This window comes from Notothenia rossii (genome assembly GCF_949606895.1).
Source record: "Notothenia rossii genome assembly, chromosome: 3".
NCBI lineage: Eukaryota > Metazoa > Chordata > Actinopteri > Perciformes > Nototheniidae > Notothenia > Notothenia rossii.
In genome coordinates, this window is record NC_136901.1 from 50431290 (window position 1) to 50443440 (window position 12151).

Here is a 12151-nt window from a genome sequence, read left to right on the forward strand (position 1 = left end):
ACATATTGTCTGTTATCTAAATAACTTTTTAACCAATCTAGAACTACTCCTCTCACACCATGTCTATGTAATTTCGAAATGAATAGGTTATGGTCTAAGGCAGGGGTCGGCAACAGGCGGACTGCGGTCCGGGTCCGGACCCAGACCTATGCGGACCCGGACCTATAATCAATACATTAATAGGGGATTTACATTTTTGACGGGGCAATTCTATTTTAACTGCCGCCAACAGGGGGCGAAACAGACGAGTGAGCGATAGCCTACATTGAGAGAAACACAGAAGAAGAGACAAGAGAACGGGAGACAGTGAGTGAAGAGAAGAGTTAGCGATACAGTGAGAGAAGAGGAAAGTGAGTCAAAAGAAGAGTTAGCGATACACTGAGACAAGACGGCGGCAGACAGGGAGAGGAGACTGAGTGAAGAGCAGCGATACAGGGAGAGAAGCGGAGAGGAGAGTGAACAGGTGTGTTAGCGGCAGACAGGGAGATACACATATTTACACATGGCGCTCTCTAAGAAGAGGAAAGTGAACAGTGAGAACAGAGCTTTTAACCCTGAGTGGGCTCATTCATGTTCATCCTGCCCACTGGGAGCACAAAACCAGTGTGTCTCATCTGTTCAGAGACCGTGGCGCTCATTAAAAGTGCCAACGTGAAACGCCAATATGAGACAAAACACTAAGTGTTTGACCAAACATTCCCTCTCAACTCAGAACTGAGGTCACACAAAATAAGCAGTCTGAGAGCCCAATATGATCATTCCACCAGGATCCTGACCCATTCATTCACTGCCCAACAACGTGCTAATGAATGTTCCCTCAGAGTGGCTTGGATTTTGGGTAAAAAAAACAAAACATTTACTGATGGAGAGGTTGTCAAGGAGTTCATGAGTGCAGTAGCTCAAACCTTGCTTGAGGGAAAACAAAAAGAAGAGCTTTGTGAAAACATTAAACAAATACCTTTGTCAGCATCATCAGCCACAAAGAGGAGTGAAGTATTAACCCCTTGTGCTAGCCCAGCTGGATGAAGCCCTTCATGAGGCACCCTGTGTAAGCTTAGCTGTAGATGATTCCACTGATGTTTCTGACAATGCTCAGCTGTTAATTTATGTAAGGTTCTTCAACAAAGACAAGAAAGTGTTCTGTGAAGATATGTTAGGTGTAACTCCCCTTCAGACCAGTACAAGAGGAGAGGACATCTACCTTGCCATTAAGGAGATGATAACGAAGCGAGGAATAAAGCCAAAACAAGTGGTTTCAATAACCACAGATGGAGCCCCTGCCATGAGAGGGAGAGAGAAAGGAGCTGTGTCAAGAATGAAAGAGGATAATCCTGAGCTCATCTCTTACCATTGCATCATCCATCAATCTGTCCTGCTCCTCCCTTTCAGATGAGCATGCTGAGGTGATGAACACAATGATGAAAATGATCAATTTTCTAAGGGCGTCCTCTTCCTATCAGCATCGCATGCTCATGGAATTCCTCAGAGAAGTTGATGCAAACGCTGATGATCTTTCGCTGCACAACAATGTAAGATGGCTCAGCAAAGGCAGGGTGTTGGAGCGCTTCTGGTCCATCAGAAGGGAAGTAGCAGCTTTCTTGGCAGAGATGGGAAGTCAGAAGGTAACACAGTTTTCTCTCTTTTTAGAAGATGAGAAAAAGATGGATAATGTGGCCTTTTTGGTTGACATCACTTCACATCTGAATGAACTGAATTTGAAGCTACAGGGAAAGGACAATTCAATTTGTGAATTGATGACAGCTATCCGGTCCTTTCAGAGGAAACTTGAAGTGTTCAAGGAAGATCTGCAGGGAGACTGTGCACACTTCCCAGCAGTGCAGGAACAGGTTCAGGGACAGAGAAATGTGTCTTATTTTGTTGGCTTTGTAGATAAGCTGATTGTAAACTTCAGCAAACGTTTTGACAGCTTCAGCTTTGGACGGCAGCTCACCATGTTCATTCAGAACCCATTTCTTATCACAGATGTCAGGGAGTTCTCAAAGGAAGTCACACAGCACTTCAAGTGGGCAAATGCTGGGCCTCTCCAGTTGCAACTGGTTGATCTCCAAGCAGACGTGGCCCTGAAAGAGCAATTTGGAAGAACTGACCCCGTCACTTTCTGGCTCAAATTAGTCTCTGAGACAGCTTTCCCAGGTCTGAGGAAAGTAGCTCTATATATATATATTCAGGCAACTTTCTCCACAATGAACATTATTAAAACAAAATATCGTTCCAGGCTAACCAATGAGAACCTGCATGTGTGTCTGAGAATGGCCCTGACACCATTTCAGCCCAGATTTAAAATCCTGGCAGGACAAGCTCGAGCTCAATTCTCACACTGAACCAAAAAAAAGCGAGTGAGGGACTGCAATATAAGAGGGAAAGAAAGATAAACTGTTCAATGTTTATGATGTGTAAAGACTGATATGTTCTATAATCGTCTGAAACTGTTAAGTCATGATGTGAAACGGTTAACAAAAAGAGAAACGCAAGCTGCTGCTACACTTTATTTTATGTATCTAAACTTAAGCACTTTTAAGATGCACATATTTTCATTTTATTTATTTTCTCTATTTTATTTTTAAATGCAGCCCGAGGAACATTAAGTGGATATGGCAAGAACATATCCACAGTATTTACTGTATATCTGTAAAGTTCAATGTTCATTGACAATAAATGTTGTTGTTTTTTTAATTGTACTTTCTTTATTTGATTGGCAATCAGTTGTTGATTACATGCAGACGTTGATAAAGCTAGAGGCTACTTCAATATATATCACACTAATTCATAAAGCAACTTAGACATTTTGATGTTCCGGACCTTTGCATGGGGAGATTTTCTCTAACTGGACCTTGTTGAATTTTAGTTGAAGACCCCTGGTCTATGGTGTCAAATGATTTTTTTAAGTCAAGAAATACACCTATTGTGTATTTCTTTCTTTTTATAGCTGTTGTAATTTATTCTGTTATTTTCATTAAAGCTAAAGCTGTAGATCGGACCTTTGAAAATTGTGAAAGCAAGGACACTGGTCTGTAGTTAGTAAATTGGCTTTTGCCTCCAGTTTTAAAAAGTGGGATAACTTTAGCTATTTTCATGCTATCTGGAAAAACCTGTCTGAAATGAAAGATTAAAGATGTAGCTTAGCGGGTTAATTATACAGTCAATAGTCGTTTTCACGATGGTCATGTCGATCCCATCACTATCTGTCGAAGTCTTATTTTTGTATTTGTGTCTACAATGGATCTAATTTCAATTTATTGTATCTCTCCCAGAAACATTGACTGCAATACTTTACTTCCCCCAGTTCCGCCATCCTCTTTTTGCCCATCGTGTTGTTTTGGAATAGTCTTTGTTAGATTAGGTCAGACATTTACAAAAAAAGAGTTAAATTCATGTACCACTTCATTCATGTTTTTTACAACCTTATTTTTGTCATCAATGAAGTGACTGGGCAGGCCAGTGGATACAGATTTATTTCCAATAACATTATTTAAGATTTTCCATGTGCCCTTGATATCATTTTTCTTTTCTTTTAGCATATTATTATAATATTCTCTTTTTGCTTGTCTCATTATAACTGTCAACTTATTTTTATATGCCTTGTATTTCTTTTTCAATTGCCTTTGTCCTAAATGTTATGAAGTCTTTATAAAGGTTATTTTTCTTCTTGCAAGCATTTTGTAACCCCTTGGTTATCCAAGGCTTTTGATAATAATTACCTTTATATGTACGGAGTACAGTGGGACAATGTTTGTCATACAGTGATATGTAGATTTTTAGGAAGGACTCATATGCAGCATTTACATCTTCTACATAAACCCCTCTCCACTCTTCCTTTAAGAAGTCACTCCTAAATGTGTCTTTTGCTTCAGCAGTCCTTACCCTGACATATCTACTGCGAGTCTCTTCCTTCTCTTCCTTCTCTTCATTTAAGAGGTCCCTCCTTACCCGGACATATCTACTCAGGGCCATTTCTTCCTATAGGCAGACTATGCGGGGGCATGGACGGGGGCCCCCAAGCTGAAAGTATATATTTTTTTATTTTTTGTTTTATTCATCCGAAAAACAAAAAAAGTTTAATTCATACACACAAAGATGAACAAAATTAGTAGAAGCGGGAGGGCTGAAGCATAGCTTGTGGAAAGTAGCCTTCCCGTGCATCATCCTAATACAGCGGCATTATTGCGTCAAAAACGTATAGAAATCAGTGATGCAAATTAGTCGCTTTTCGGCGCCTCCCGCTTTTTTAACGCTGCTTTGGGTGACTTGTGTAATTCGAAGAGTTTTCGTTTTTTTTTGGGGGGGGGGGGGGGGGGCCGTCCGTTAGTCCGTCCGACTGACGGACAACTTCTCACTTCAAAAAAGAAGAAGAAATCTAGATCGCAAAATAACTAAACAAGCGAGTGCCTGTTTTTCCTGGCCAAGGACAAGTTCCTTGAACACAACACGAGCGTAACGTGTCTTCACTTGGTTATGTCTCGTCTGAAAGGAGTGTAGACTAGACTAGAGTGCTTACGGAAAGCACCGGAACGCCGCTCCAGCTCTTCAAATATTGCAATACCCATAAGGAGCCGTACACATGCTGCAGTGTTTGCGTGGCTGTGTCTTTAGTTGTAAGCACAGTGGTGATCTGTTGTTATTAGCATCTGGTTAGTGTTAAAAATTAAAATCAATGTTGATATGGCGTAATTTGAATTAAATACACTATTTGATTTAAATCAGTTTTATTCTGAAAAACCGGAAGTTCTCACTATTAGCTTAACACTTTTATTCTGAAAATTCGTCACTTCCGGTTAGCATTTAGCATCTGGCGGAATCATACGATTTCAAACCTTGAACCAAGGTGAAATGACATGTGATGTTGTACACTGAGCACACTGGGATTAGCACTCATTTATTGACGCTGAATAATGTGTAGCAGGGAATGTTTAAATAACCACAGACGCCAGAATGATGCAATTTAGCTACAGAAAAAGGCAGGAATTGCATTGGACCCGCCCCCCGACAACGCCGGCCAATAGGAGAAGACCTAAGATGACAACAGGAAGAGCAAGCCAAGAATTGATCTCTTCGACCCTTTGACCTGAACTGACAGGTCGGATGTGGAGAGCGCCTCCACTCGCACATTTCATTTTGTACACCACCGCATATTTTGTGTAATTAAATGCTGTTAACTTTTTTAAGCATCCCTTGACTCTTTTCAGTCTCTCTTGCCTTCAGGGTTCTAGAATTGCTTTCAATTAGCTAGCTATGCTAACAAATTTAAAGAGCTTTTCTACAACCAGGTGGAAGAGCTCTCTCTCCTGAGAGGCTCAAATAACCTCAGCTCAGTGAGGTTAAGGCACACCTTGATATGATCATTATAGTTATGAATGAGACTAAATGAAAAACAGGTATAAAATACTATATGACAGTAACAAAAAAGTTGTTAAAAATAATTGATTTGTAAAATATCCAAAAAGAAAAATCTGCTTACAGTTCTGTTTCAAATGGGTGTTGAGAGATGTATCCATAGATCTCCTTATGTTGCTCTGAAAGTGCACCAGATTGATGCTTTTAACTTCAATATTTAAAAAAAAAATCTTCCCGGGGGATCATACCCCCGGACCCCCCTAGAGGAGGTTAGGTCCCCCCCACTTAAATCATGTTCACATGGATAATAAATACATTTGCACACATCTTGTGTCCATATCTTTCTGTTTTGGTGGTCATGCCACACCGTGCACATGCATGCATGCATGCATGTGTAGCCGGTCTGGGCCTACTTCTCAGCAGACCCTTGCTACGACTCTGCGTTGTGTTGTGCGTGTTTGATGGACAAGGAGATTCGGTTGTTGTCTTTAACCGAAACTGTGGCGTATTTATTCCTCTGCATGAAGTAAACACAATAATGCAGCAGCATTAATAAACATGGACGTCTGCAACACACCAGTCTCAGTCTGCCATACAAACAACTGAGAGACTAGTACTTATAAAATATTCAGATATCAAATCTGTCACAATAGATCACAATACACTGTACAATTACAGTTACACTGGAAATGTATACACCACCGGCTAATTAGTATTTTTAGACATGTTAATAAAACAATAAAATAAACACATAGTACAAAACACAATAGACCAAAACATGGGAGCAACAAACATACCTGCATGAAGTAAACACAATAATGCAGCAGCATTAATAAACATGGACGTCTGCAACACACCAGTCTGTGGTGAGGAAAAGACGCCATTAAACATGCTGCAGGTGCTGTGTGTGAGTCCTCACAAGTGCTGCTAAACAGTACACTTAACTAAAAGTTTGCTAAAACACTCAAACTTCTGCAAAACAACTACACAGCAACACATTAGCACCATGGAATGATATTATAACCTTGTTTCACAGTTTAAGATTATATAAACACTGTAAACATCATTTAGAACAGAAATCTACAAAGAGCACATGACAAACTCTACTCACCTCAGTCTGCCATACAAACAACTGAGTGAGAGAGGGTGCAACGCAGGTAGATGACGTCACTGCCGAAAGTGAAGACTTCAAAATAAAAGCATTAGCTCCCAAAACGGTCTTTTGTAGTAAACATACCAAAATAAAAGTGACAATAAATAATATTGGAACAATAAAATAAAACGTGAGGGATTATTGGTGGAATGCATTCCTGTATATTTATATACCTGCTACACATGCGTGAGTCATGGTAAGATATCTGGATTAAGAGGTTGCTTTTTCTTTGCACAGCATGAAAGAAAGGTCAAATGAATAGAGAATCGCAGTCGGTCTTAAAACCCGGAAGTAAGTTAGCATTTTTAGCACTTCCGGTTCCTTCCTCAAAAAGCAATGCATTTGTTCCATAGGGTTTTGGAAAATAGCTCGAAATAAGGTCTGTGGTTGACACAAATTTAAGAGGTAATTGACGTTTTGTTCTACGACATTAAATACATCAGCAGTGACCCCACTGGGAATTTTTGAAGAGTTTACGTGTCTGAAAAACGATGGTTGTTACCGAATGGCTGAATAGGACTACAGAAATAGTCGAGGCCGTTGTACGTCATTACGCCGAACACGTAAACACTCCCGCTAAGTTTGTTTTCCCTTTTGTTGTGCTTGAAAGCAAGTACCTGCCTATCTTTAGTATCTGTATATCTATATCTGACCATTAGAATCTGTATTTTTGAAATTGTCGTTTTTAACACCGTAGTTTTACAAATTATAGAATAATTAATTACCAGTGTTTTCCAATTTTACTCGGCAGTTCGTTTCGTTGGCTAACGTTAGCTAAAGCTAGCGGTACTAGTTAGCTACGCAATGGTTTGTTGCTTTGCTCCGGGTTGCAGCCACAGGTCTTCGCATGAAACGTGCTTGTTCTATCATTTCCCGGCCAATGTTTTCCAAAGGAGAGTCTGGATTCGTGCCATGAGGTAAGCTGACGTTACATTTTTGTCCATGTCACGGTGAAATGTAAATAATGGGTAGTGACTGTATCGCCGTTATAGAGATGGCACTGCTGAAAAGACCGCAACATAAGTAAAGATAATGAATACATCCTATTAAAACCTGTGTGGCTTATATGATAAGTCTTATTAGTACAAGCAGCATAACGTTTCACCATGTAACTAAAGATTGTAGTCAGGGAAATCAGTTTGACATATTGAACTAATAACAAATCACCTCTGGCTGGCAGAGAACTCTCTGCTCCATAGCTTCTCTTGGACGTAAAATCACATGTACATTTTACATTTATATTCAATTTAATATTCCATCCCTCACATACTTTTGTATATACAATAACTTATATTTTGTTTTTCTTGTTATGCTGCTGCAACACAAACATTTCCCAAATTGGGATCAATACAGTAATATCTTATCTTAATTAATTAAGAAATATAACTATTATAATTAGTGTAGCAGCTGACACCTATTTTCAATATGGATTAATCTACCACTTATTTCTTTAGTTCAATTTTCATCTATAAAAATGTCAAAATAGTGAAAATGTTCACGAGACTTATCAAAGTGCAAGGTTATATCTTTAGATGTTTTGTTTTAGCCTATGTACTGTATGTCTTAATGCTCTTACAGTATATGTGACGGTTTGACTTCCATGAAACTATATTTTATATCTTCCCAACAGATGAGCTGACAGGAAACCTAACACTCTAACAACCACAACATTGCAAAGGCGAGTAAATGTAAATTAAAAACAATTCACAATTTTTTTATTTCTTCTTCCTTGCAGTGAGGTGAAGATGACCTTGCACTTGGTGCCAGTAAGAATTTTCCTCACGCAGGCTGAATGTTTCTCCTTCCTTACTGACACAGAAGCCCTTGATTTGCAATGCTTCACTAATTGTCATTTCCCTGGCTCCGTAGGGACACTTTACCTCCAGCACAGCGGAAGACCCTACCTGACCATCCGGAGATGCCCCCAACAATCCTGATAGGGAGAGCCACAAATCTGACTCATGGACCTGCATCTGAGTTGCAGTGGTGAATGCCCTGACGCCCTCACATTCATTCATAGTCCCCCACTGTACAGACAAAACACCATCAAGGGCCTGTTGTTGCCCTAGCACCCAGGCAATAAAGGAACCAGTCACACGCTTTGACCTCAGGACAGCTCCAAAGTTGCTGGCAGTCAACCTTCCTTTCCTGAACAAATGTCAGTTTGGGTTGGTTCGCTGACCAGTGGTAGCCACCTGAATTGCCCTCTGTTGCTCTTCAGACAATGCCATGCTTGCCACAATTGCCTCAGGTGGATATTTTAAACTCGTCAATACTGTAAAGATGTACAATGAGAGTAATCAATAATAAACTGGTGAAAGCAGGCAGCGTTGTCTTTTAAGATCTTCATTCGAAGCCTCGAAGGTACATGTCTCACAGAGTATATATTAGTCTGCAGGAGTGCACACAGGGTATAATGTGTGTGTGTGTGTTTTATAGAGGACTGATGCTGTGCAGGAGGTAATAAAGTTAAAGACTTTGACAGAAAACTGTTATCTTACAATCCTCCCATAGGGAGGACCGCATTCTTCAGGTACGACCTTGGCGGGATGCTCCCTTGTGGTTCAACAGGTCGAGTTGCTCCAATACAATTTCTAAGCATAATATAATCATTTGGCTTCACCATATAAAGTAACATAAGAAATTGCCACTACATTCCCCCCTTTTGATCATATTTGATCAATCAAGAAAATAAAACAAATGACAGGATAGACTGATATAACACATCAATGAATACACTCCATCGCTGGTTTAAGTAAACACATCATAAACATATCATGGAAAGTGGCTGTTTTTGTGGAGGACAGACTCCGTATGTAGAAAGCAAAAGAATACTGAAAAGAGGGAATGGCAATTTTACACACAATTTTACAGTTCAGTGTCTGACTCTTCAGTGTCGGAATCAGTGGGGGCTGAATCTGGGTTGGTCGTAACTTTGTCAATGGTTTGAGGTAGAGCGGTGTATTGTACGAATGCAGAGGAGATCATACTAGAAAAACATTTCTTCATGAGGGGAACTACACAGCATCTACAACAGAGGAGCAAGGCTAAGATGGTGAGGAGTGGCGTGACTATTCTGGCCAGCCAACCTTCCCACCCTCCCGATGTGAGCCAGGACCACCAGTCCCAGCCTATAGGGTCGTAGTCCACATCGTCAGCCTTCATGTCTGCCAGAAGTGCGTTAAGGTGTTTTATGGTGCGAGTCATGTTCTCTGATATGTCTGGAATGTATGTGCAACAAGAGTCAACAATAACGTCACATAGGCCCCCCCTTGAGGCAAACAGGATATCTAGAGCAAATTGATGTAGCATTAGCATATTTCTAGTTGCTACCATAAACGGATTCAGCGCCTGAAAACCTTGAGTAACTTCGAAAGTGAGGTTTTCCAATCGTGTGTGTATTTTGTCTATATTATGAGCGTTATTCACAGAGCCCCACCAGGGGAACGCCCCGCTGAAACCCTTCTCGCCCTGAGATGTCATTGAAGCCCTCTTAGCCCTATGGTGGTCGGGATGTCTGAATTCTGGATAGTGGTGTGTGGTATGCATCAATGAGTCGAGAACGGTGATTGCTGGAGTCAAATCCACTAAGGTGCACGTGCCCGTCCAAAAGGGTGCTAACACTTGATACAACTTGTTTCCGCACAGCCACACATAGTCTTGCGGAGCCCCTGCCCCAGCATCGGTAGGCCATGCTAGGAGAAGAGAGGTATGCGTGACATTAGGGAATGCTTGGGACGAATTGATTCTATCGGGAAATCCTTTTACTAGACAGTCTTTGAGATTGAATTTTTCAGCGCCGCATGTGTTTTTTATGATACGAGTACAACCCGTGGTTGTGCCAAGGTGTAAGCCTATGCGGTTTTTCCTTCTACTAATGCAGAGACTATGGGTAAGGTTTTCTAGACGGCTGGGGTGAACGCGTGCAACCGGGTCGTACAATTCGAAGGAGTTAGTCATCATCTCGGTGGAGTTTATTGCGCGCAGTGTGGCGTTCGCCATGTGCTCACATGGTGCTGGAAGAGAGGCGTTTGCAAAATACCATTTATTCAACCCTCTGGTAGACCCGGTCAGGGCCATAAAGGCACACAGCTGTTCTGTGTTGTTTAGAGGTCGTGGGCGAACAGGTAATGCCATTGATGAGTCCTGGGGGAAGAGGGTGCATGCATAACACGAACCGTTTTGCCCTGCGGCCTGCAGAAATGACCTTAGAGTGTGCCACCATACGTTACCTTCTAGTCTATTACTAGTTTTCCAAACGTCGTCTTTTAAGTCGTCAATGCTGTTACCTACGGAAGGGTCATGTTTCAGAACGGTTGATGTACCTATTGATGTTAGAAGTTGTGTTAGAGGTTTGGCTTTAGGGGTGTCGTTTTTGGGGGTGATGTCTATATAAAACGCGCCACATGGGTCTTTGCCAGATACATACGCGCAAACAACGTAATAGCCCCTGTCTGATATTTTGGCCTTCTGTAGTTGTAGTAGGACGGCGGGACTTGATGAGTTGACTTTAGAGATAGATAGTCTCCTTTTGATTTTTGTTTTGTCGGCCCATAAGGTATAACCCCAGTCCTTGCGAGAGGTGGTCCATAAAACCAAAGCCCATCCTCCGGAACAGTGGGTACTAGTGTAAGTGCCATCTATTACATAGCAGATGTAAACGTCTGCCCGCCCCAGCTTCATAGGGTCGGGGCAAGGGAAGTAGTTACACGGGTCTAACTGCACTGTGCTATCTTCCCCTTCTCCCAGAGTAATGTTACCAATCCCTGCTTTGATAAGCCCCTTTGACCATACGGTTCTCCCGGATTCCCCAACGTACCTTTTTGCTACTTCGACTTTGATTAGAGGGTTGTGTACTAACCATGGATACATGAAGTATAGGATTATGGCAAACACAAAACCCATAAGGAATATGCAAAGGATCCACTCTACTAGTGTCCAGACCCTCCAACAGTTTCTGCATTGCTCACGGTTGCGTTGTCGTCTTTCCAGGTGGGCGTTAGCCAATTCTTGTCCGAGGGGTTCCATCTTCAATCACTCGCCAGCGATCAGGCAAACAGTTTATGTTGGTGTCGTCGTCTGCTTCGTGGATGTGTCTAGTCTGACTGAGCCCGTGCCTTCATGACCATGTCAATTAAACCCCACACCATGACGGCACAGACGAAGGAACCAGAGGCATATGAAAGAGCACAGCTGGCCGTCGCCCATGAGTCTTGTGTGTGGTACTAGGGTGTATGTGCTGCGTGTGTGGTGCTGGTGGTGACTTGGCACGTCACTTGTCGTCGTCTGTTTCTACTGGACCGGCTAGACTGGGGCGGAGATGACAGCTTTGCAGTGGCTGGCGTGGACCCACGTGGCTCTCTCGGCAACCTTGACCGCTTTCTGGGTGACGAGATGCACCTGGTAGGGACCTTGCCAACGGCTGGATCTCCAGCTCTTTCTCCGGAAGTCCTTGACCAGCACGAAGTCGCCTGGTTGGATACGGTGGAGTGGACCAGTAGCAGGGGTAGGTAGAGCTGCCGCTACCTGGCGTCTGATATCTGCTAAATTGGATGACAGGTTAACACAATATGACAACATAGCATGCTCACACAAAGTTGTGGAGGGGAGAGGACATCCTGGAGCCTTGATCCCAATCTGTGGAGG

At 42.1% G+C, this 12151-nt stretch overlaps 1 protein-coding gene and 1 long non-coding RNA gene across 4 annotated transcripts in view; both read left to right on the forward strand.

The window, feature by feature from the left end:
- The window catches only part of LOC307032161 (uncharacterized protein), a 374501-nt gene that overhangs the window by 206343 nt on the left and 156007 nt on the right, over positions 1-12151 (forward strand). The window lies entirely within an intron of this gene.
- On the forward strand, positions 7378-9715 carry LOC307031456. The gene is made up of 3 exons (XR_013805969.1): positions 7378-7422; positions 8136-8183; positions 8375-9715. It is a non-coding gene; the product is annotated as an uncharacterized lncRNA (long non-coding RNA).